Source organism: Mus musculus, chromosome X, assembly GCF_000001635.26.
Source record: "Mus musculus strain C57BL/6J chromosome X, GRCm38.p6 C57BL/6J".
Lineage (NCBI taxonomy): Eukaryota > Metazoa > Chordata > Mammalia > Rodentia > Muridae > Mus > Mus musculus.
In genome coordinates this window covers 17,323,813-17,350,832 of record NC_000086.7, presented here as the reverse complement: position 1 = coordinate 17,350,832, position 27,020 = coordinate 17,323,813, and the positions used below count along the sequence as shown (strand labels likewise).

The window sequence follows — 27,020 nt, the reverse complement described above, 5'->3', positions numbered from 1 at the left end:
CTTTCTTCCAACTATGTCCTTTATAATTTATTTCGAGTTAACATGTCTTTCTTTTCTTAGTAATTTATATACCTAAACAACATATTGCTTCTTTTGCATGTTTTTGAAATTTATATAAATGTGTCTTCTGCAACTTGCCTTTTGAGTCTCTGCTTTTTATCCCTTTTAGAATTGTCACGGGAATGACAGTGAGAATTGATATCTTAATGATTTTTTTCATGTTCCATTATTTAGGTGTTACTTAATACATTTTGATAGTTTATTATTTTCCTCCTAAGTATCCTGCCCATCTTTTTGCTAGATTTAGTCTGAGATATAAATTATTTCGATGTTATTCTAAATGGATTTTTGAAAAATTAGTTTTCTAGCAGTTTATTGTTACTAGACAGAAATGCAATTGATTTCCTCCCCCCACCCCCGATTAAACTAAACCATTTCTCTAAAAGGTCAAGAAAAAAATAGAAAATAAAACACTGGTTTTCAGATATGTACAAATTGTAGTGATCTTGTTTAGGAAAGAGAAATTCAGATTTCAGAACAGTGGTGTTGGGAAAGGTAGAAGTGAGATCAAGGAGACACACAGAGTGTGTGTTAATAATGTGTGTAGTATTTTATTTCATTTTGAAGCAAATCTGATAACATTAACATAGCAAGTGTATGAGTGATTGTGTTATTATTCTTTGTGGGTTTGGGAAACAGGCAATAATTTTGAAAGTAAAATACACAGTACTTACTGTGTGCTCAAAATAAATCACTTTTATAGTGAATGTCCTCAGAATCCATTATTGCTAAATTGGATGCTGTAAAGCAGTGGCTGCTTGCCAAATCCAAACTTCAGACAGAATTATTCCTTGTGCTCTAAAGTTTTAAAAATGGATCAGCGAATGCCAATGATTTTGCTTTCGAATCTAGATTGTTAATGCTTTTAATAGATTAGAAAGTCTGGGCTTGGAAGGTTGCTCAGGTCTAACTTAAGTGACCTCCTAGGTTTGGTTGTCAACACTGCAATAAAAAACAAAAAGAAAATCTGACAGTGGCAGGCTTCTGTGGGTAGATTTCTAGGTGATAATAGTTCATTAGATAGACATATACAATAGTCACCTGCTTGCTTTTCCACCATTTATTCTAATAACAACTTTCAAAGATTTTCGAAGATAGAGGAAAATAAGCCCTTAGATACCAATCAAGGACACTCAGCAATTATAGATTCATGATCAGGGTCTTTCTTATATTTGTAAGATTTTTATGAAATTATTTTTACCTATCCATTTACTTATTACATGCTAGAGAAGGGCCCCAGGACCATGCTGATGCTAAGCATCTGTTGCAGCCCTAAGCTATAGCCACTATAGACATTTATTTTTTGTGAAGCTGGTGCTAGAACTTAAGGCTTCATGTATGCTAGAAAGTGCTCTAACATTAAGTTCAATCCCAGCCCAAGGTTTATTTTGTACTTGGCAAACAATTGTTGTATATATTTATTGCAGACCACATGTTGCTTTGAAATGTGTCGACATTATAGAATGGCTAGATGGAGTGGATAAACATATTCATTACTTCACATATTACTTTTTGTGGTGAGAACACTTAATATTTATCCTGTCTCCAGTTGTCAAGAATACATTGTTAATAATAATAGTCATTATATTGTATAACAGAGCTTCGGACCTTGTTCTTCCAAATTAATCTTTTATATGTTGATCAAAACATCTTTTCCTTTCCTTCTCAGCCCTGAGGATGAAGAATCTGGTTTGTTTTTTTTTCTACTAATCATTCAACTATTTTAGATTTTCCATGTAAGTGAGAACATGTGTATTATTCTGTGCTGCTCTATTACACTGAGTATCCTCTGGACAGGGTTTCATTGTTTCAAACACTGAATAATATTCGATTACGTGTATATGTTTTTCTTCTCTACTCTGCCCTCCCTGCAACAGATGTCCCAGCAATATGATTCCTGTGTTTATCTCAAAACAACAACAACAACAAAGCTGAAATTAGTGTGTTAAAAAGACAACTGTATTCCAATGTTCACTGAAAAATTGTTTACAATGGATAAGACTCAGAATAAAGATAAATATCTGTTGATGGATAAATGAGTTTTAAAATGTGATATATTGTCTATGGTGGTAAATGCCATTAATCCCAGCATATGGGAGGCAGAGGCAGACAGATCTCTATGAGGTCAAGGTTAACCTGGTCTACATACTGAATTCCAGGACAGCCAAGGGTACATAGTAAAACCCTGTCTCAAAATGCCAAACATCAACAAATGTGACATATTGGCTCAGCCCTGGACATGGGACCCAAGGCCTTGCACATATGGTACATTGGTTTTAGTTTTCCATAATGGCTGTAGCAATTTATACTCTCATAATAGTATACCCAATTCCTTTTTCTCAATATGCTTAATAGCACTTGTTATCATTTTCTCAATTATGTTCTTGTTAATAGACTTTATGACACATCCAACTGTTATACCATTAAGGTGATTAGTAATGTTGAGAATGTTTTCATGTTTCTTGGATATATATGTGTGTGTGTGTGTGTGTGTGTGTGTATACATATATACATACATACATATATATTTTTAACATATATATATTTTAAGAACTGTCTATTCAAGACTTTTATCAATGTTTCAGTTATTATTTTTAAATTTATTTTATGCATGGGGTGTTTTGGTTGAATAGATGTCTACGCACTACATGCATGCACTGTGCCTGCAAAGGCCAGAAGAAAGTGTTAGATTCCCTGGGAGTAGAGTTATAGATGGCTGTAAGCTGGCATGTGGATGCTGGGAATCAATCCTTTCTCTAGAAGAGCAGTCAATGATCTTGACCACTGAGCCATCTCATCAGCCCTGGACCGTTTCTCTGCTGATGAGGTGAGTTCCTTTACCTTATATTTTTTAGACATTAAACCTTTATCAAATATATAATTTGCAAGTATTTTCTCCTCTTTCTTTTTTTCAATTTTTTATTAGATATTTTTTCATTTACACTTCAAATGTTATCCCGAAAATCCCCTATACCCTCCCCCCACTCTGCTCCCCTAACCACCCACTCCCACTTGTTGGCCCTGGCATTCCCCTGTACGGGGGCATATAAAGTTTGCAAGACCAAGGGGTCTTCCCAATGATGGCCGACTAGGCCATCTTCTGATACATATGCAGCTAGAGACACGAGCTCTGGGGGTACTGGTTAGTTCATATTGTTGTTCTACCTATAGGGTTGCAGATCCCTTCAGCTCCTTGGGTACTTTCTCTAGCTCCTCCATTGGGGGGCCTGTGATCCATCCTATAGATGACTGTGAGCATCTACTTCTGTATTTGCCAGGCACTGGCATAGCTTCACAAGAGACAGCTATATCAGGGTCCTTTCAGCAAACTCTTGCTGGCATGTGCAATAGTGTCTGTGTTTGGTGACTGATTATGGGATGGATCCCCAGGTGGTAGTCTCTCGATAATCCATCCTTTCATCTTAGCTCCAAACTTTGCCTCTGTAACTCCTTCTATGGATATTTTGTTCCTTATTCCAAGGAGGAATGAAGTATCCACATTTTGGTCTTCCTTCTTCTTGATTTTCTTGTGTTTTGCAAATTGTATCTTGGGTATTCTAAGTTTCGGGGCTAATATCCACTTATCAGTGAGTGTATATCAATGACTTCTTTTGTGATTGGGTTACCTTACTCAGGATGATATCCTCCAGATACATCCATTTGCTCAAGAATTTCATAAATCCATTGTTTTTAATAGCTGAGTAGTACTCCATTGTGTAAATGTACCACATTTTCTGTATCCATTCTTCTGTTGAGGGACATCTGGGTTCTTTCCAGCTTCTGGCTATTATAAATAAGGCTGCTATGAACATAGTGGAGCATGTGTCCTTATTACCAGTTGGAACATCTTCTGGTTATATGCCCAGGAGAGGAATTGCTGGATCTTCCGGTAGTACTATGTCCAAATTTCTGAGGAACCGCCAGACTGATTTCCAGAGTGGTTGTACAAGCTTGCAATCCCACTAGCAATGAAGGAGTGTTCCTCTTTCTCCACATCCTCGTCGCTCTCTTCTTTTATATGTTGCCTTTTTCTTGTTGGTTGTTTTGTCTGTAAAAGACTCATTGTCACTTTTGCTGTGTTTAGTGTTTCTACTTTCTGGGATTTCTGGATTAGTTCATATCATGTCATCTACAATATTTTACACTTTATTTCTAAATCACAAGTGCTTTTTTGGAAGCTTAATCATGAGGTTGGAGAGATAGCACAATAGTTAAGAGTGTATACTGCTCTTGCAGAAGATGCAAATTCAGTTCCCAGAATCCATGTTGGGAGGTTCACAATCACCTGTGAGTCCTGCTCCAGAGGATCCAATACCTTCTTCTGGTTTCTGCGGGAACTTGCAGGTGTATACACATACCCAGACCTACATACACATTATAAATAAAAGCTGAGAATACATTATTTTTGTCACACTTAAAGATTTTAACAATAATTACTAAAAATAATTAAATACTGTCCTTTCAGCATTCAAATTACCCAAGATTTATCATTTTTATTTTATATATTTTTAAATAGAAATACATATATGGCAGATATATAATAATAACAGAATATGGGAGGTTGAGGAAATCTTATGATGGCAGTGGATTACAAAATGAGAACTTGTCTCACCAAAAATATAAAAATATATAAAAAATAAAAATTAAATAAGACCTTTACATCAGATATGGATTATATATTCCTTAAACTTTTGTGGTCAGCTAATTAGGGTTAAATGCACAACAAAAGTTTCTGTGATAATCAACCTGTTAATCATCTATACTGCTTTATGTCATAGCAGTTAGTAGCCAATATGTGCTGTTGAGTACTTGCAATGAGACAGATACAATTGAAAATCTGGAATTTATTTTTAAGACAAGGTCTCAGGATATATATAGCTTTGGTTGGTCTGGAATTCATTACATAGATTAGCCTGACCTCTTAGAGATCTGCTTGCCTCTGCCACCCAAGTGCTGGGATTAAAGGTGTGCTCCACCTTGCCCAGAAGTAAAAAATAGAATTTTAAATGGTTTCATTTTAATTACTTAAAAATGTTTTCTCACGTGTTTGTTAAAGGATTTGTTTTTGTTTTTGTTTTTTGTCAGCCTGATGCAGGCTAAGAGTCATCTGAAAAAAGGGAATCACAATTGAGAAAATATCACCTTCAGATTGGAGAGTAGGCAAACGTGTAGCATTTTTTTTTTTTTTGATTGATGATTGATGTGAAAGGGTCTAGTCAATTGTGGATAGTGCCATCTCTGGGCAGTTGGGCCTGAGTGATATAAAAAAGCAAGATGAAAAATACATGGGAAGAAAGACAGTAAGCAGTGTTCTTACATGGCTTCGGTATCACATCCTGCCTCAAGTTCCTTCCCCAACTTCCCTGCATGATGGAATATCAGCTGTAAAGTGAAATAAACCATTCATCCCCAAGTTCATTTTGATCATAGTATTTATCACACCAACAGAAACCAAAGACAGTCTACATTTAGTAAGACACAATTCTCATACTGTGAGTTTCAACTTTTAAAGTACATAGTTCAATGATACTTTAGCCAGAAAACAGGGCAAACTAACTGCAGATCTTCACTTCTTCCTCAGCTACTCCAAATCCAATTCCACAATCTCACGCCCAGCTCTGCAGCACAGCACCTGCTGCATCCTCACCATTGCTTCACCCAGTGGATCCCACAGCTCTTACCTTCCTGACCTCTCTTCTCCCACTCTAATTTATCCCAACCCCCAGCTCCAGCAGACACTTCCCAGGAACCCACAACCCACTGGGGCCAGGGAAGTAGGTAGACTAACTGAAGCTCTTCACCATCCTTCCAAGTCCAATCCCACATTGTATTCCACAGGTCTATAGCAGACCTTCTTCTGTGGCCTTTCCATACTCTCAGGACTCATTGCCAGGGGACTAAGCAGGTCCTGGTGGAACACCCTGCTTTCCTGCCTTCTGTAGAGCCTCTCAGACCCCTCTCCTAATCCATCCCCATCCCAATACTCAGAAATGCAATTTACCTGGAATACCTAGTGTTCACTTGTATCAGGATCCCAGAAGAATTGTTCTCTAGACAACACACAGTCACTACACTCTTCTAAGAACCAGATAGGAATCAGAAGCCAAGGAACAGAATATTTACCCAGCAAGATAAGACTAGATATCAGCACCTAAAATTACAATTTTCCTGACTCCAGATGCCTAGATACAAGTGCAAAAACACAATCAACACTGAGGACAATGTCTTCACTTGAGCCCAGCAATGCTACCAAAGCAGGCACTGAGTATTCCAACATAGCTAAAGCACAAGAAAAAGACCTTAAAATAGCCTTGATGCATACAATAGAGGTCCATAAAAAGAAACAAATAAATTACTTTTTAAAATTCTATGAAAACACAAACAGTAGAAGGAAAGTAGAAACAGAATCTAGAAAGTAAACCCAAACTGAGGGAAATCTACAAATGAAAATTTTAGGATCTTGAACAGAAATCACACAGGCAAGTTTTACCAGCAGAATACAGGAGATGGAAGAGAGAATCAGAGGCACTGAAAACATGATAGAAGAAAGAGAAACACTGGTCAAAGAAAATGTTAAATGTAAAAAGCTCCTGGCAGAAATTATCCAGAAAATGTGGAACACCACAAAAAAACCAAATCTAAGAATAATAGAAATAGAGCAGCAGTTCTCAACCAGTGGGTTGTGACACCTTTGAGGGATCAGATATCATCTATCCTACATATCAGACATTTATATTATGATTCATAACAGTAGCAAAATCACAGTTATGATATAGTAATGAAAATAATTTTATGGTTGAGGATCATCACAACATGAGGGATTTTATTAAAGGGTTATAGCACTAGACAAGTTTGAGAACCACTGCCATAGATGGAGAAAAAAACATAAGACCAAATTAATTAATACCTATCTATAAATCCAGCTCTACAAAGGGTGTACGAAGATAAACTCCAACCTAAAGAGCCAACTACACCCTTGCCTCCCCCCAAAAAAATGCACAAACACACACACACACACACACACACACACACACACAGAATAAATAATTCCAGACCAGGAAATCAAAAAAGGGGAAACATATACATATACCATCATCACCACCACCACAACGACAACAAAACCAACTTAACAGCAATAAAAAAACTGTTCATGGATATCTCTAAACAGTAATTGTAGAGAAATTTTAATCCAACAACATGGCTGCTCTGGTGAGGGATAACATTCAAAGGCAATCTAGGCCTGTGTGACCCAGCTGGAATACAAACACCCCTTTAATCCCTCTGGTTGGAATACAGGGACATATAACCTTAATACACACCTTTAATGCAAAACAATGTACATAGGTTAGTTTGTACAAGGAAGCAGCCATGTTTGAAAGTGAAGTCTAATTAAGGGATAGACAAAGTGACAAATCAGAGAAAGATTTGACAGACTGAGTCAGAGATAGGATATATCCAACTCATGAGAACAGACAGGAACGAGATGCAATCTACAAGAGCAGCACAGAAAAAAAAAGGCAGGGGATGCCTGGACAGTTTTACAGAGACAGGTTGCAGGGAAAGATAAAGAGCTAGAGAATGAGAAGGAGCCAGGAAATTCGAATAAGAAATTTGAACAGATGTATAACCCCTAGTGAAAAAGAAGCAGACATTAAGTCTCCCAACCCAATACACCCCAGAGTCAGATGGGTTTAGTACAGAAGTCTATGAGACTTTCTAAGAGGAGTTACTGTCAATACTCATCAAATTCTTCCACAAAATAGAAACAGAAGGGGCATTTTATGAGGCCACGGTCACCACATAAACAAAGAAAGAAAATTACAGACCAATTTCTCTTATGAACACAGATGCAAAAATATTATGAAAAATATTTACAAGCTGAATCCAATTGAAAGAGTTGTATGATAAAAATTCAAGATGGAAGAATTGAAGAAGATATCAGAAGATGTAAAGATCTCCTAAGATCATGGATTAGTAAAAATAACATTGTAAAAATGGCCATCCTAACAAAAGCAGTCTACAGATTCAATGCAATCCCCATCAAAATTCCAAAACGATTCCTTACAGGCCTTGAAAGAACTATACTCATCTTTATATCAACACAATTGCAGGATAGCTAGAACAATACTGAATAATAAAAGAACCGCTGGAGGTATTACTATTCCTGATTTCATGTTGTACTACAGAGCTATACTGTAATATGGTAATACAGTAATATAGTACTAGCAGCATCGTATTGGCACAAAATAGACATGTTGATGGAATCAAATTGAACTGGAATCAAATTGAAGTCACTGACATAAATCCACACACCCGTGGACATCGGTTTATTAAAAACGAAACCAGAAATACAGATTTGAAAAAAATACAGCATAAAATAGTGCTGGTCAAACTGGATGTCTACATATAGAAGAATGCAGATAGATCAACACTAATCACCCTGCAAAAAACTCAAGTTTAAATGGATCAAAGACCACAACATAAAACCAGATACACTGAATCTGACAGAGGAGAAATTGAGTAGTAACCTTAAACGTATTGGTACAGGAAAAAGACTTTCTGAATGGAACACCATTAACGCAAGCCAAGATCAGCAACTAATAACTTCACGAAACTGAATATATAAGAAACTATACATCAAAAATACAACTCAATTAAAAAAAAATTGGGACAGACCTAAACAGAAAATTCTCCATAGAGAAAACTCAAATGTTTGAGAAATACTTAAGAAATGTTCAACATCCCTAGCCATCAGGTAAATACAAATCTAAACTACTTTGAGACTTCATCCTACACTTGTCAGAAGGATAAGATTTTTGTGGGACGCCCGCCCGACTTGCCAGCAAGTAAGACGCCACAACAGGATCCGTCTGCAACACGTTTATTGGGAGTGGACTGTGTAGGTGAAAGACCCCGAGCCCCAGAAATGGCGCTGCTTATATAGGCCTAGGAGTGACGTGTCCATACCTGATTGGTTATGCTACCAGTACCTCATTAATATGCCTCAGGCCAGGCAGTGACTCGGCAAAAAACTCTACTGCACATGTGCACATTGGTTGTTTACCCACAATCATGGGTGGTGGACAGTGGTAGCCAGCGCCATCTTGTAATGGCGTATGCAGCTTCCCACATAAGATCAATAAAATAAGTCACTGTTCATGTTAGCAAGAATGTGGAATAAACAGATCACTCATACATAGCTGGTAGAAGTGCAAATTTGTACAGCCACTGCGGAAATTGGCATGGTGGTTCCTCAAGAAAATGGGAATTGATACACCTGAAGCTCTAGCCATACCACTAGGGACACTTCATCCTACCATACAGACTCTTGCTTAACCATGTTCACTGCTGCTCTATTTATAATAGCCAGAAATTGAAAACAAGCTAGATGTTCCTCATCCAAAGAATGAATAAAGAAAATGTGGAACATTTAAACAGTGGAGTATTACTCAGCTGTTAAAAAAATAAAATTTGCCAGTAACTGGCTTGAACTAGAAAAAAATCATCCCTCTTGAGGCATCCAAGACTCAGATAAGCCGATATGATCAGTGTCATGTTTATTTATCATCAGAGATGGGTCCTTCTGCAACATATGGCAAAAAATACAGAGACCCATAGCTAGGCATTATGCAGAGAATGAGAGACCTTGGAACACTCAGCCCTAAATTGGATGTTTTCATCAAGCCCCTCACCTCAAGGCTCAGAAAATCTTTTTTTTTAATTAGATATTTTCTTTATATACATTTCAAATGTTATCACCAAAGTTCCCTATACCCTCCCCCTGCCCTGCTCCCCTACCCACCCACTCCCGCTTCTTGGCCCTGGCATTCCCCTGTACTGGGGCATATAAAGTTTGCAATACCAAGGGGTCTCTCTTCCCAGTGATGGCTGACTAGGCCATCTTCTGCTACATATGCAGCTAGAGAGACGAGCTCTGGGGGTACCATATTGTTGTTCCACCTATAGGGTTGCAGACCCTTTCAGCTCCTTAGGCGCTTTCTCTAGCTCCTCCATTGGGGGCCCTGTGTTCCATCCAATAGATGACTGTGAACATCCACTTTTGTATTTGCCAGGCACTGGCATACCTTCACAGGAGACAGCTATATCAGGGTCCCTTCAGCAAAATCTTTCCGGCATATGCAATAATGTCTGGGTTTGGTGGCTGATTATGGGATGGATCATCAGGTGGGGTAGTCGCTGGGTAGTCCATCCTTTCGTCTTAGCTCCAAACGTTGTCTCTGTAACTCCTTTCATGGGTATTTTGTTCCCTATTCTAAGGAGGAATGAAGTATCCACCCATTGGTCTTCCCTCTTCTTGATTTTTTTGTTTTGCAAATTGTATCTTGGGTGTTCTATGTTTCTGGGATAATATACACTTATCAGTGAGTGCATATCTAATGACTTCTTTTATGATTAGGTTACCTCACTAAGGAAGATATCCTCCAGATACATCCATTTCTCCAAGAATTTCATAAATTCATTGTTTTTAATAGCTGAATAGTACTCCATTGTGTAAATGTACCACATTTTCTGTATCCATTCTTCTGTTGAGGCACATCTGGGTTCTTTCCAGCTTCTGACTATTATAAATAAGGCTGCTATGAACATAGTGGAGCATGTGTTCTTATTACCAGTTGGAACTTCTTCTGGGTATATGCCCAGGAGAGGTATTGCTGGATCTTCTGGTAGTATTATGTCCAATTTCCTGAGGAACCTCCAGACTGACTTCCAGAGTTGTTGTACAAGCTTGCAATCCCACCAGCAGTGGAGGAGTGTTCCTCTTTCTCCACATCCTCGCCAACATCTGCTGTCACCTGAGTTTTTGATCTTAGCCATTCTGACTGGTGTGAGGTGGAATCTCAAGGTTGTTTTGATTTGCATTTCCCTGATGATTAAGGATGTTGAACAATATTTCAGGTGCTTCTCAGCCATTCAGTATTCCTCAGGTGAGAATTATTTGTTTAGCTCTGAACCCAATTTTTAATGGGGTTATTTGAATTTCTGGAGTCCAGCTTCTTGAGCTCTATGTATATATTTGATATTAGTCCCCTATCAGATTTAGGATTGGTAAAAATCCTTTCCCAATCTGTTGGTGACCCTTTTGTCTTATTGACAGTGTCTTTTGCCTTACAGAAGCTTTGCAATTTTATGAGGTCCCATTTGTCGATGCTCAATCTTAGAGCACAAGCCATTGCTGTTCTGTTCAGGAATTTTTCCCCTGTGCCCATATCATTGAGACTTTCCCGCACTTATTCCTCTATTAATTTCAGTGTCTCTGGTCTTATGTGGAGGTCTTTGATCCACTTAGACTTGAGCTTTGTACAAGGAGATAAGAATGGATCAATGTGCATTCTTCTACATGATAACCGCCAGTTGTGCCAGCACCATTTGTTGAAAATGTTGTCTTTTTTCCACTGGATGGTTTTAGCTCCCTTGTCAAAGATCAAGTCACCATAGGTATGTCGATTCATTTCTGGGTCTTCAGTTCTATTCCATTGATCCACCTGTCTGTCACTGTACCAGCACCATGCAGTTTTTATCACAATTGCTCTGTAGTGCAGCTTAATATCAGGCATGGTGATTCCACCAGAGGTTCTTTTATTCTTGAGAATAGTTTTTGCTATCCTAGGTTTTTTATTTTTCCAGGTGAATTTGCAAATTGCTCTTTCTATCTCAGTGAGAAATTGAGTTGGAATTCTGATGCATTGAATCTGTAGATTGCTTTTGGCAGGATAGCCGTGTTTACTATATTAATCCTGCCAATCCATGAGCATGGGAGATCTTTCCATCCTCTGAGATCTTCTTCAATTTCTTTGTTCAGAGACTTGAAGTTCTTATCATACAGATCTTTCACTTCCTTAGTTAGAGTCACACCAAGGTATTTTATATTATTTGTGACTATTGTGAAGGGTGTTGTTTCCCTCATTTCTTTCTCAGTCCATATATCATTTGTGTAGAGAAAGGTCATTGATTTATTTGAGTTAATTTTATATCCAGCTACTGCACTGAAGCTGTTTATCAGGTTTAGGAGTTCTCTGGTGGAATTTTTGGGGTTACTTACATATACTATCATATCATCTGCAAATAGTGATATTTTGACTTTTTCCTTTCCAAGTTGTATCCCCTTGATCTCCTTTTGTTGTCGAATTCCTCTGGCTAGAACTTCAAGTACTATTTTGAATAGGTAGGGAGGAAGTGGGCAAGGCTCAGAAAATCTTGTGGAAGAGGAAGAGGGAAGCTTTCAAGAGGCAGAGGAGATGGAGGACACCAGAACAAGGACCTTTAAATCAACATGATCAATGTTCATATGAACCCAAAGAGTCTGAAGCAGCATGCATGGTTCTGTACAAGTCTGTACCAGGTCCTTTGCATATATACTATTAACTTCCATTTCAGTGATTTTATGAGATTCCTGACTGTGCAAACAAATGGATCTCTGACTCTTGTGCTTTCATTTGAGCTCTTTTTCTTGTTGGTTTGTTCTGTTCAATTCTGATGTGTTAGGCTTTTTTTTTGTTTTATCTTATATTTCATATTATTATTATGTATCTTAGAAACCTGTCTGTTTTCTAATGAGAGTCAGAAGGGAATGGATCCAGATGGAAGTGGAGGTGTCAGGGAAAGTGGGAGTTGGAGAGGGAGGGGAAACTGCAACCAGGATATATCATATAAGAGAAAAAATATATTTTTAATAAAGGAAAAAGTATTCATGCTAAAAATAATTTAGTGACTATTATTATGTTATAAAATTATACATTGCTCTACTAGTTCAGAATTATCGAAATCAAAACTAAAAGAAATGTATTAGCTGCCACTTATTACTAAATGTATTAACTGTTAAATGTATTAACTGCATTAAATTACATTATTTACTTAGTGTGTTCATGTGGGCTCATGCTCTGGCACACAGGTGGAAGTCAAAGGACAGTTTGTGGGAGTTCATTCTCTCTTTCTACTATGTAGTTCCTGGATATCAACTCAGGACCTCAGACTCGGTGAACAAACGCTGTACCTACTGAGCCAACTTGCAGGCCTATCATTCCTTCTCTGAGTATGTATTTTTTTTATTTTTTGAGATTATAATATAATTACATCATTTCACTCTTCTCTTTCTTCCCTTAAAACCCTTCAATATAACCCCTTGATTTTACTCAAATTTATGACCTCTTTTTCTTTGTTGATACATACACACACACACACACACACACACAAACACCCTGCTTAGTCTATATAATGTTACTGATATGGGTATTTTCAGAGCTGAACATTTAACATTGGATAACCAATTGTTGTGGTTTTTCCCTGTGAAAAACTATTTCTCCTGCTCTCTGTATTCCTTAGTTTCCTGTAGTTCTTTGTGTTGGGTTGAGGCCTGCCTGGTAGGCTTTCCCCTATCTCTAGCAGTCTCTATCTTTTGCAAAGAGAAGTTCCCTTGATGTGGAGTGAGGACTACACCTATCTGTGGGCATAAGGACAAATATTTAGATTGAAGGTACAGAATTATGCTGGTTTAATAAAGTGGCAGAAGGCACTTCCTATTCTCCATTCATCATTAGTCTTTTTGTTTCTGTTAATGTGCCTATTTTAGATATTTCAACTAATAGTTGGCCATTTGTGTCTGACTCTTTTCATTTGGCATAAGGTTTTCAATATTCATCTACATTGCAGTATGTGGCAGTTCATTCATTTCATTCCATGACAGCATAACGTTCTGCTGTGCACATATTACACAATTTGTTTATTTAGTCATCAAGTGGTAGACATTTCATTTATTTAAACTTTTAGCTGTTATGACTAATTATGCTGAAAGCATTCCTGTACATTTTTTTGTGCAGCTGTGTTTTTGGTTTTTTGATTGTATATCTAGAATTGGGGTATGTTAAGTCAGTGTTTTTAGGGGGTAACTAAATGGTACTCCTATCAGTGATATATGTGGCCTCCTATTTCTCTATATCCTTACCAATACTTGTAATTTTTTTTCATTTTGTAATCATCTAAATGGTTCTAAAGCAATATTGTAGATTTGATTTGCATTTCAGTAATTACTTCCTTTGTCACTATTGGCCATTTGTTTTTGTTCTTTTAAAGAAAAAAGTCTACTCTGATTCTTTGTATCATTTACACTGTTTTACCCTTATTTATTTATTTATTTATTATTTTGCACACACATACACACACACACACACACACACACACACACACACACTGTACCACTCTCCACTATCACAAATGGAAGTCAGAGGACAACTCCAGGGAATAAGTTCTTTTCTCTCACTATGTAGATCTAGGGAGCTGAACTCAAGTGATCAAGCTGGGAAGTAAGGGCTCTTCCTTATATGCTGAGTCATCTCATTAACCCAGTAACAATGTTTAAAATTAGTCAACTGTTGTGCAGTATATAGCTCCATGGGAGATTACTTGTTTAGCATGCATGAGGTTTTGGATTCAATCCACAGTGCTACAAAACAAATGAATTCCCCCCAATACTACAATAAACTGGGTTATTTGTAGGTTTTTTTTCTCCATTTTTTGTTTTTGTTTTGAAACAGAGTCATACCAAAGCTTGATATATAGATCACGCCGACCTCAAACTTGTAGAGAATCTGCTTGGCTCTGCAACTCACCCTCTGCATCCAGCTTTGAGATTCCTGGTAGCTAGCACCACACTAATTACATGGTATACTACTAAGGTCTACATCCATCTCCATGAAGTAACTTCTATTCCTAGTTTGTTGAGTGTTTATGTAGAAAAACAGGGTTGCTGGGTTTTGTCAGGTTTTTTTTTCCTTTGTGTGATCATGTAGGTTTTATCCTTTATCTCAGGGCTTCTTCAATTTCTTTCTATTTGTGAGCCCTGTTTGAGCAAGAAATTTTTGTGTGTCCCTAGGTATATTAGAATATAAAATAGCTATGTATAAAGCAAGCATTTATTTGTTTATCATAAATCACAAGAAAGTTAAAGAATTCTTTGGCTTATATATAATTTTACCCATCATTGAAAACTATATCAACTTTGCTTCCTAAGGAGATAGATGTGACCATTTTTACATAAAGAATTAAATCTTGGCTGAGGATTTGACACACAAACATGTAGTACATATGTGTACATAACACACACAAAATATAAAAATAAACAAAGTGGTAAAGTCCTTTATTATAATTGAAAATTAACCAATGACAGGAATACTGTACTAATCCCGAATCAGAATGCACATGTTAAAAAAAAAATCTCGGTGCATAAATATTTAGTATCAATAATAATGGGTTAGAATTGCCCAATAGGCTTTATTTTGTTCACCTAAACATGATTTTTTTTGTGATGTTAGAGATCAAAGTCAGGGTCCTAAACATACTAGGATCTACATATACTCAGTGGTATACTACCATTGAGCTATCCTGAAAATGTGACATATACTAGAAATTAGACAAATAGGGAAAAATAATTGCTATGACTAAAGTTTCCCTAGTAAGTTTGTTTCAATTTTTATTCTCTCCAATTTTGCTTTTGAGGAATAAATATGGAAAAGCACATTTTTTAAAACAGCAGAGAACTTAAAAAAAAAAACCACAACTCATAACCTAAAGGAATATCACATCTGAGCTGAGCTCTGGTTAGTGTTCTGTGGCATGAAAATGTACAGAGTGCTGTATGTTCATAAATAAGGCAATAGTGAAGACATAACATAATATTGGATTCACTATCTATTTGATATCTATTTGATTTTGTGTTAATTTTTGGTCATTTCATACTGAGAATGCCTTCAGCTGCCACCAGTATTTTTGGGACCCTCCCCACATTCAGTTAATATGGGACATTACATCATTTTCTTTTAAGATGCTAAGCAAACTTTGCATTCTTGAATCAAATCCCACTTGGTTTTAGCTCTATAATTCTTTATGTTACTGGATTTGCTTTACTAGTATTTTTATTGAAGATTTCTGTTTCTTTTTCAATGTAGCTAAGGGTGTATGTAATCTGGGACTTTTGCATGCCAGACATGCACTCTACCACTGAAATGTACTCCAGTTTTTCATTTCTTTCTGAGTCTTTATTGGTAAGAAATGATGCAGTTTCCTTTTCTGGTGATAGCTTTGTCTGATTTTGGTGTCAGAGAAATACTGGTCTAACAGAATGAATTACTATGTTCCCATTTTTTTCTGTTTTTGTGAATAAGTGGTATTAATTCTTTCGATGTTCAGGATGAGAGACTGAAATGTGGATAAAACCATTTCAAGGAAACAATGATAGAGAAGAGTATTTGGTTTTCAGGAGTGGAGGAGAACAGGGAAGATTATTGAGGAGAGCATTCAAGTAGAGAGGAGCTGACAGGCAAGTTTGCCCCAGAGGAGAAAAAAAAGGTTGCACAGAATATTCTTCTGCGTCTTGTAGATAGGATCCAGCATGTAAAATAACCTCATTTTTCAAAAGAAATTCTCTACCTCAGCAAAGTATTTAGTTGCTTCTAGGCCAGTTAGAGCTTGCCTAAAAATGTTAGAGTTGTTGGCCTCGTTGAACTTTTTTTTTTTTTTTTCTTATGTGGATGTGCAACAAACTCTTTGAACATCAATAACTGTGTTGCCTAGCACTGGTCTTGGCATGCCCCAAGATGTGTTTGGTTATTTCTAGGGGTGTCTTATAAATCACTTTTAGATGATGCTTAGTGGTGGATTAAGCTGGGAGACAGAACAGGAAGATGTACACGCTTCAGTGAAAATGAACATAAGAAGCTACAATTTCTAAACTACAAACACCCAAGAATCTTGGATCTGAGGTATCTGGAAATGTCACTCTACCTAACAGAGTGCTTGACTGGAATGGTCCCTGAACTGGGGTAAAGATAAGCAAGAACCCAAGTCATTTCTTTATTGCAGTTACTGGGAAATGTCCTGATCCATCAAGATACTTGTTCAATAACTAATGATTTAAATACAACTATTGGATCAATAAATCGTTGTGCCCTTCTGGTCAGGTCAGCACTAGCACCAGGACACCTTGGGCCCATACTTGGTGGTCAGTCCCACGGTTTCCAGAGGACTCTCCACCCCACAGGCACCCTAGCACACCCAGGATCACTGGTGAGTGGAATACAACATCTGTTCCAATAGAAACAGGGTGCCTGGGGACAGCTGGAGCACAAACACAGGAACCCCACCTGATCAGTGGCTCAGGTTCCTTCCAGTTGGCGCTGGTCTACCTTGGTTTAAAATTCAGTGGACAGCCCCACAGTCCCCAGAGGAGGTACCACTTCCAGGTGCTCTAAAATGCCCAGGATCCTAGGATCCCAGGATCCCAGAATCCTGGGATCTCAGGAGCTTGGTCACACCAAGATCTCAGGGTCTCAGAGGAAACTTGACTGCAAAGAACTCTGAAACACCCAGAATCTCAACATCACAGTATCCCACAATCACAGGATCACCAAGAAAGCTGGACTCTGAGAAATTCTGCCTCAACTGGGATTACAGGAAGGACAGGCTCCAATCAGATATATTGAGGGCAGGGAGCACATGAGATAATCAGATGGCGGGAAGCAAGCATAAGAACAGAGGCAACAGAAACCAAGGTTACATGGCATCATTAGATCTTGACTCTAGCTGCATATGTATCAAAAGATGGCCTAGTAGGCCATCACTGAAAAGAGAGGCCCATTGGACACGCAAACTTTATATGCCCCAGTACAGGGGAATGCCAGGGCCAAAAAGTGGGAATGGGTGGGTAGGGGAGTGGGGGGGGAGAGTATGGGGGACTTTTGGGATAGCATTGGAAATGTAATTGAGGAAAATACATAATAAAAAATATTTAAAAAAAACAAAAAAGACTTTTGCTTAATATCTCTTAATATCAATGGACTCAATTTCCCAATAAAAAGACATAGACTAACAGATGATACATAAACAGGATGCAACGTTTTGCTCCATACAGGAAACCCATCTCAGGGACACAAATAGACATTACCTCAGAGTAAAAGGCAGGAAAACAATTTTCCAAGAAAATGGTCCCAAGAACACAGGAACAGTATCCTAATCAAGAAAATCAGAAATGAAAAGGGAAACAGTCACTCATAGTCTCCCAAACAAACAAACAAACAAAAAAATCCCAGGACCTGATGGGTTTAGTACAGAGTTCTATCAGACCTTCAAAGAGGACCCAATTCAAATACTCTTCAAACTATTCCACAAAATAGAAACAGAAGGTACTCTGCCCATTTCGTTCTATGAAGCCACAATTGCTCTGATATATAAGCCACACAAAGACACAACAAAGAAAGAGAACTTTAGACCAATTTCCCTTGTGAATATCGATGCAAAAATATTCACTAACCGAATCCAAGAACACATCAAAACGATCATCCATCATTATCAAGTAGGCTTCATCCAAGGGATGCAGGGATGGTTCAATATATGAAAATCCATCAACATATATAACACTATATAAACAAACTCAAAGACAAAAGCCACATGATCATCTCATTAGATGCTGAGAAAACATGTGAAAAAATGCAATACTCATTCATGATAAAAGTCTTGGAAAGATCAGGAATTCGAGGCCCATACCTAAACATGATAAAAGCAATATACAGCAAAACAGTAGCCAACATCAAATTAAATGGAGAGAAATTTGAAGCAATCCCACTAAAATCAGGGACTAGACAAGGCTTCCCACTTTTTCCCTACCTATTCAATTAGTACTTGAAGTCCTAGCCAGAGCAAATAGACAACAAAAGGAGAACAAAGAATACAAATTGGAAAAGAAGAAGTCAAAATATCACTATTTGCAGATGATATGACAGTATATTGGAGTGACTCCAAAAATTCCACCAGGGAATGCCTAAGCCTGATAAACAATGTCAGTGAAGTAGCTGGATATAAAATTAACTAAAACAAATCAGTGGCCTTTTTCTACAGAAAGGATAAACAGGCTGAGAAAGAAATTAGGGAAACAACACCCTTCAAAATAGTCACAAATAATATAAAATACCTTGGTGTGATTCTAATTAAGGAAGTGAAAGATCTGTATGATAAAAACTTCAAGTCTCTGAACAAAGAAATCGAAGTTCTCAGAAGATGGAAAGATCTCCCATGCTCATGGATTGACAGGATTAATATAGTGAAAACGGCTATCTTGCCAAAAGCAATCTACAAATTCAATGCAATCCCCATCAAAATTCCAACTCAATTCTTCACAGAGTTAGAAAGGGCAATTTGCAAATCCATCTGTAATAACAAAAATCCTAAGATAGCAAAAACCATTTTCAACAATAAAAGAACCTCTAGTGGAATCACCATGACTGACCTCAAGCTGTACTACAGAGGAATTGAGATTTAAAAAAACACAAAAATAAACAAAAAACCCAAAACCAAAGAAAGAAAGAAACAAACAAAAACCCTGCATGGTACTGGTACATTGACAGACAGGTATATCAATGGAATAGAATTGAAGACCCAGAAAAGAACCCACACACCTATGGTCACTTGATCTTTGACAAAGGAGCTAAAACCATTCAGTGGAAAAAAGACAGCATTTTCAACAAATGGTGCTGGCTCAACTGGCAGTAATCATGTAGAAGATTGGGAATTGATCCATTATTATCTCCTTGTCCAAAGTTCAAGTCCAAGTGGATCAAGGAACTCCACATAAAATCAGAGACACTGAAACTTATAGAGGAGAAAGTGATGAAGAGCCTCAAAGATATGAGTACAGGGGAAAAAATTCCTGAACAGAAGAGTACCATCCTGTCCTGTAAGATCAAGAATTGGTAAATGGAACCTCATAAAATTACAAAGCTTCTGTAAGGCAAAGGACACTTTCAATAAGACCAAAAGGTATCCAAAAGATTGGGAAAAGATCTTTATCAATCCTAAATCTTATAGGGGGCTAATATACAATATATATATATATATCAAGAAATTGGACTCCAGAAAACTAAACAACCTTATTAACAAATGGGGTACAGAGCTAAACAATGAATTCTCAACTGAGGAATACCGAATGGCTGAGAAGCACCTGAAAAAAATGTTCACCATCCTTAATAATCAGGGAAATGCAAATCAAAGCAACCCTGAGATTCTACCTCACATGAGTAAGAATGGCTAAGATGAAAAACTCAGATGACAGTAGATGCTCACAAGGATGTAGAGAAAGAGAAATATTCCTCCATTGCTGGTGGTACTGCAAGCTGGTACAAAAACTCTGGAAATCAGTTTGGTGGTTCCTCAGAAAATTGGGCATAGTATTACCTGAGGACCCAGCAATACCACTCCTGGACATATACCCAGAACATGCTCCAACTTATAATAAGGACACACGCTCCACTATGTTCATAGTAGCCTTATTTATAATAGACAGAAGCTCGAAAGAACCCAGATTTCCCTCAACAGAGGAATGGATATAGAAAATGTGGTACATTTACACAATGGAGTACTACTCAGCTATTAAAAACAATGAATTTATGAAATTCGTTAGACAAATGTATGGATCTGGAGGATATCATCTTGAGTGAGGTAACCCAATCCCAAAAGAACACACATGATATGCATTCACTGGTGAGTAGATATTAGCCCAGAAGCTCAGAATCCTTTCAGAAGGGGGAACAAAATACCCATGGAAGAAGTTAAAGAAACAAAGTTCGGAGCAGGGACTGAAGGAAAGACCATCCAGAGACTGCCCAACTTGGGGATCCATCCCATAAACAACCACCAAATCCAGACACTAGGCAGATGCCAACAAGAGCCTCCTGACAGGAGCCTGATACAGCTGTCTCCTGTGAGGCTCTGTCAGTGCCTGGCAAATACAGAAGTGGATGCTCACAGTCATCCATTGCATGGAGCACGAGGTCCCCAATGAAGGAGCTAGAGAAAGTACCCAGGGAGCTGAAGGGGTTTGAAGCTGCATAGGAGGAACATCAATATGAACTAACCAGTATCCCCAGAGCTCCTTGGAACTATACCAGTCATCAATGGGAGGATAGTCCCTTAGACCTGTGAAGGCTCTGTGTCCCAGTATAGGGGAATGCCATGTCCAGGAATGGTAGAGGGTGGGTTGCAGAGCAGGGGGAGGGGGGAGGGGATAGGGGATTTTTGGAAGGGAAAGTAGGAAAGGGTATAACATTTGAAATGTAAATAAAGAAAATATCTAATAAAAAAAAGAAAAAAAAGTACTCAAGAGGTTGGACTCCAGAAAGCCAAATAATGCTATTAAAAAATAGGGTACAGAACTAAACAAAGTACTCTCAACTGAGGAATACTGAATGGCTGAGAAGCACCTGAAAAAATGTTCAACATCCTTAATCATCAGGGAAATGCAAATCAAAACAACCCTGAGATTCTACCTCACACCAGTCAGAAAGACTAAGATAAAAAACTCAGATGACAGCAGATGCTGGGGAGGATGTGGAGAAAGAGGAATACTCCTCCATTGCTGGTGGGATTGCAAGCTGGTACAACCACTGTGAAAATCAGTTTGGCAGTTTCTCAGAAAATTGGATATAGTACTACCAGAAGATCCAGCAATACCTCTCCTGGGCATATACCCAGAATATGCTGTAACATATCAGAAGGGCACGTGCTCCACTATTTTCATAGGAGCCTTATTTATAATAGCAAGAAGGTGGAAAGAACCCAGATTTCCTTCAACAGAGGAATAGATAAAGAACATGTGGTACTTTACATAATGGAATACTACTCAGCTCTTAAAAACAATGAATTTATGAAATTCTTAGACAAATGGGTGGATCTGGTAGATATCATCCTAAGTGAGGTAACCCAATCACAAAAGAACAGACATGATATACACTCACTGATAAGTGGATATTAGCTCAGATGCTTGGAATACTCAAGATACAATTTGAAAAACACACGAAACTCTAGAAGAAGAAAGACCAAAGTGTAGGCACTTCAATCTTTCTTAGAAGGGGGAACAAAATATTCATTGAAGGAGTTGCAGAGACAAAGTTCAGGGCACAGATTGAGTCATAACCATTTAGAGACTGCCCCACTTGGGGATCCATCCTATAAACAACCACCAAACCCAGACACTATTGCAGATGCCAACAAGAGCTTGGTGACAGGAGCCTTATATAGCTGTCTCCTGAGAGGCTCTGCCAGTGCCTGGCAAATACAGAAGTGGATGCTCACAGTCATCCATTGGATGGAGCACAAGGTCCCCAAAGAAAGAGCTAGAGAAAGTACCCAGGGAGCTGAAGGGGTCTGAAGCTGCATAGGAGGAACATCAATATGAATTAACCAGAAACCCCAGAGCTCCCTGGGACTAAACTACCAATCAAAGAAAACACATGGAGAGACTCATGGCTCTAGCTGCATATGTAGCTGAGGATGGCCTAGTGAGGGGAGGCCCTTGGTCCTGTGAAGGTTCTATGCCCCAGTATAGTTAAATGCCTGGGTTAGGAAGCAGGAGTGGGTGGGTTGGGGAGCAGGCAGAAAGTGGTGAGGAGAGGGAATTTTTGGAGGGGAGACTTGGAAAGGGGATAACATTTGAAATATAAATAAAGAAAATATCTAATAATAAATAAATAAATCTTTGTGCATATGAAACAGACAATATGCATGGGATATACACAAAGTGTATATAACAATAGGCACCAAAGAGATGGCAGGTATGAGCATGAGGTTGAGGGGTGATGCGTGGTAGTTTTAGTCCCTAGATTTTTCTTAGGCAATCTCTACTCTTATGACTATGTCTCTTATTTGAACTCTTTCTTTAAAGAAAAAGTATGCTCCACCGAGTACAAAAGACCTGTGTTTATAGAATATGGTTTTTACAAAACAGTGTGCAGTTTATATGGCCTATGACATAGTAAGAAAACACTCCATGTAGCACCGCTTTGTTGAGTTGCCCTAAGCAGGATCAACATAAACATTAATTGACACATGGGAAAATAATCTACCATGAAGGAAAGTAATCCAACACAAGAAAGAAGAGAAGCAGACCCTGTGAACACAATGTTTAGAACTGTTGACTAAATGACCTATACAATCTGCCCTCTGTACCCTAGATTCAACCAAAAGGAGTTTTTGAAAATGGCATTTAACAATAAACATGGACAGACTCTACTCCTTACCATTATCATATACATATTACCGTATCTCCTAAATGCCTCTGTATAACTGCTTTAAATGTATTTTTAAATTGTCAGATAATAATTGGATCTTTTCAGGACAAATCACATGGTATTCCAATACATACACCTAATACATAATAATCATATCATGCAATTGGCATATCCACCACTTCAGACATTTCTTCATGTTGTGAACATTCAGAATTCTTTGCCAGCTTGTGTAAAACATGTAATTTTCATTACCCATGGCTATTCTACTGTATTACTGAACATTAAGAAGGTGTAACAGTTATTTATGTAGCCTTTATACTGTATCAGATAGCATAGATGCTCTCATTTTCTTTCCATTGCTATGATAAAACACTGACAAAAAACAATTTGGGAAAGAAAGAACTTATGTGTCTTATATGTTCAAATAACAGTCCATCAGGAAAAGAATTCTGGGTAAAAACTCAAGGCAGAACCTGGGGGCAGGAGCTGAAATAGAGATCATGGAAGGATGATGCTTACTGAACCCCTCTCCATGGATTACTCAGCTTACTTTCTTATATAATCTGACGCCACCTGCCCAGGGTTAGTACCACCCTGGGTTGTGCCACCCCATATCAGTTATTAATCAAGAAAATATGCCAACAGGTTTTCTGCAGACTACTCTGATGTAGGTATTTTCTCAGTTGGGATTTCCCTCTTCCACACGGACAAACAGACAAACAAAAACAAAACAAACAAACAAACAAAAATCTAACCAGCACAATAGATAAATTAGAGGTGTAACATTCTATGCAAATTTTATAGAAGAGATTTGAGCACCCACTGATGTTTTGGTTCTATTTTTAAGGGAAACATTCTAATATTTTCTCTTAAGGGAGACCCATGTTGACTAGTATAAGAAAATAAGACTTAGTGTTTATAAAGTAAGTCTTATGAGATTATACCATAGTTTGACTTTAGAATAGTATCCAAAGTTTCATAAGTTTAAAGGCTTTGTTCTTTGTCTCTAGCTTGATGTTTTTGGAAGACAGTAGTTGGCCTTAGAAGTTAAGGTATGGTGGGAAGTAAGATGTCATTGGAAGCATGTATTTGAAAGGAATAAAAGGACCCCACTCCGTATCAGTGGCAAATAGCTCCTTAGTGAGGTTTGCTAGCACCTCCCCCATCTGTTCTGGATGGCTGTCTTGAACTTGTGTAGGTCTGGTGCAGTAACCATAGCTGTTGAGTTCATGAATGTGATAGCTATGACATGTCCAGATGACAGCATTTTAGAGTGTTCCTCCCCATCCTTGGGTTCTTACATTCTTTCCATTTCTTCTTCCATAGTGGTCTCTGAGCCTTGTGGGTGGGGAGGTTGATATAGATGACCCACTTAGAGATGATTACACAGTCTCTTGTTCTCAGCACTTAATGTATGCCTCTCTGCATTAACTGCTGCATACTGCAAAAAAGCTTCTCTGACTTATGGTATAAGCATAAATATTTAGAAGACAATTTGACAACATGGCCATTGTGATAGTTTGAATGAGAATGGCCCCCATAGGCTCATGTATTTGAATGGTTGGTCCTAATTTGTAGACCTGTTTGAGAAGGATTAATAGGTATTGTCTTGTTGAAGGAGATTTGTCATTGGGAGTGGGCTTGGAAGTTTCAAAAGCTAATGCCTTTCCCACTTAGCTTGTTCTGTCTCCTACTTATAGATTAGGATGTAAGTTTTCATCCTGCTCCAGCACCTCCCTGATTGCCTGCTGCCATGTTCCCTGCTGTGATGGTCATGGAATCTAATACTTGAAACTATATGCAAGCCCCTAATAAAGTCTTTTTTCTATAAGCTTCCTAGGTCATGGTGTCTTGTCATTGGAATAGAAAAGTAAGACAATGATTGAACAAAATTACAACAGTAACTTCTATCTAAGGTCTATGACTTCCCAAGTCATGTGATTTTCACCAGAATTATGGTATCAGAAGTAAAATCCCCCACTGTGCAGCTATCTCAAATACTACCAGAAAGAGCTAACTAGCCTCAGAATATATATATATATATATATATATATATATATATATATATATGAATAAACTTTATCTTTTCAGTTTCCCTTCTGTGAACCCCCTATCCCATCTCCCTTCCCTCTGATTCTAAGAGGGTGCTCCCCCACCAATTCACCCACTCTTGCCTTCCTGCCCTGGCATTCCCCTACACTGGGGCATGGAGCCTTCACAGGACCAAGGGCATCTGTTCCCATTGATGCCAGATAAGGCCATCCTCTGCTACATATGCGGCTGGAGCCAAAAATATGGAACACTTCATGAATTTGTGTGTCATCCTTGCACAGAGGCCATGCTCATCTTCTAATCCTTCCAATTTTAGTATATGTGCTGCCAAAGTGAGTACCTTTTATCTTAATTTTTAAAAAGACCATACACATCTAAAAAGGATAAATGCATCTTTCATAAGTAAAACTATGCATATTAGTATAAAATTTTCTATGTGTCATATATAATCTCTTTAAGAAAGAATTTTAAGGACTGAAGCTTCATCTCAGTGGTAGAATGTTTGCTGAGGATGTACAAGGTCTTAGGATCCATCCCTTATAATGTAAAAACAAGGAAATTTCATATTATTATATTATTAGGAAAGTAGAGAATAGTTATATACCTTATGTCTTAAGAGAGTAAATAATTTCCATGGAACTGGAGTTAGAGGCAGATAGAGTTAGCCACTGAAATGGACTTGGGTGCAGGGAACTAAGGTCTCAGTCTTCAGTAAGAGCAGTATGTATTCTTCACTGGTGAACTATGAAAACCATTTTACAATGTAATGTAGAAGTTATAAACATCTATGCCACCAAATAGCCATCATTGACTTATTTTGCTGGGGATGAAACTCACAGCCTCATCCGTTCCAAGCAAGAGCTACATACATCCCTCTCCCTAATCATCTTCTAGAAGCAATAGCTAAGGGTTCAAGGAGATATGGTTGGAAACTTTCGCTAGTAGAAGCCTTTCAGTACAAAGAAGATCAGGTGTCAGTCACAGTAATGACACAGAAACATCAAGTAACATAATAACTACATACACCAGTGGCCCTCATTGAACATTAGAGCACAATTGAGGCCTTTCTTTTCTATTGTATAAATATTAGGTCACAGTAAGTTCTATACAATTTGAAGGATTCTAAACCTCCCTCTTAACACAGGGATAGCACAGCTATTAAGCTAGAATAAAAATAAAATTTAAAGTCCATATATGCCTTATAACTAGAAATTGAAACTCTATCAAACAACCATTGTGTTGGGAAAAAAAACAAAAAAGCAAAAAAGTAGTGAAAGCAGTAAATATCTGAGACTATTGGATACTTTTAGAGATCACTAGAAAATCTGTAGTTTTATACACTTATATCAGTAAATATAAATGAAAGGCATGAATTGTGTTAACTTTGAAAGTCATAAAACGTGCCCAAAGAAACTGTCTAGAAGAAAATAATAAGTATGAAAGCAGAAAAGTAATGACATTTTAGAACAGATAGTAGGCTAGACTGATGAAAATAAGAAAAAAACGAAAATCACTTGACAAATTACCCAGATTAAAATAGGACAGATACAGCTTACATATAATATGACAAAGAATAAATACTGTGGAGTATCTATAGATGAATAAACCAAACTGGCTTACAAATGAATAATATAGGCATCCCAAAAAGAGAGAGGCATACACACCCAAAAATATTTGAGATTGGTATTTTGACTAAAAGCATTAAGTCTAAAGGAAAATTGCTGAGAACAAATACTGAACCCTATAGTAGATTTGGATTTCACATAAACCTAAATTAGATGCTTTTTACCTTCATGGGACTGGGAAGAAACTCAGGGCCAACTGTATACTAAGCAGAGTCAT

At 37.7% G+C, this 27,020-nt stretch overlaps 1 long non-coding RNA gene and 1 other non-coding gene across 4 annotated transcripts in view; both read right to left on the bottom strand.

Annotated features, from left to right (window-relative positions):
• The window catches only part of Gm35105, a 203,063-nt gene that overhangs the window by 103,796 nt on the left and 72,247 nt on the right, over window positions 1–27,020 (bottom strand). The window lies entirely within an intron of this gene.
• Gm22294 lies at window positions 25,415–25,518 on the bottom strand. Its single transcript, XR_003953145.1, has one exon. It is a non-coding gene; the product is annotated as a U6 spliceosomal RNA (small nuclear RNA).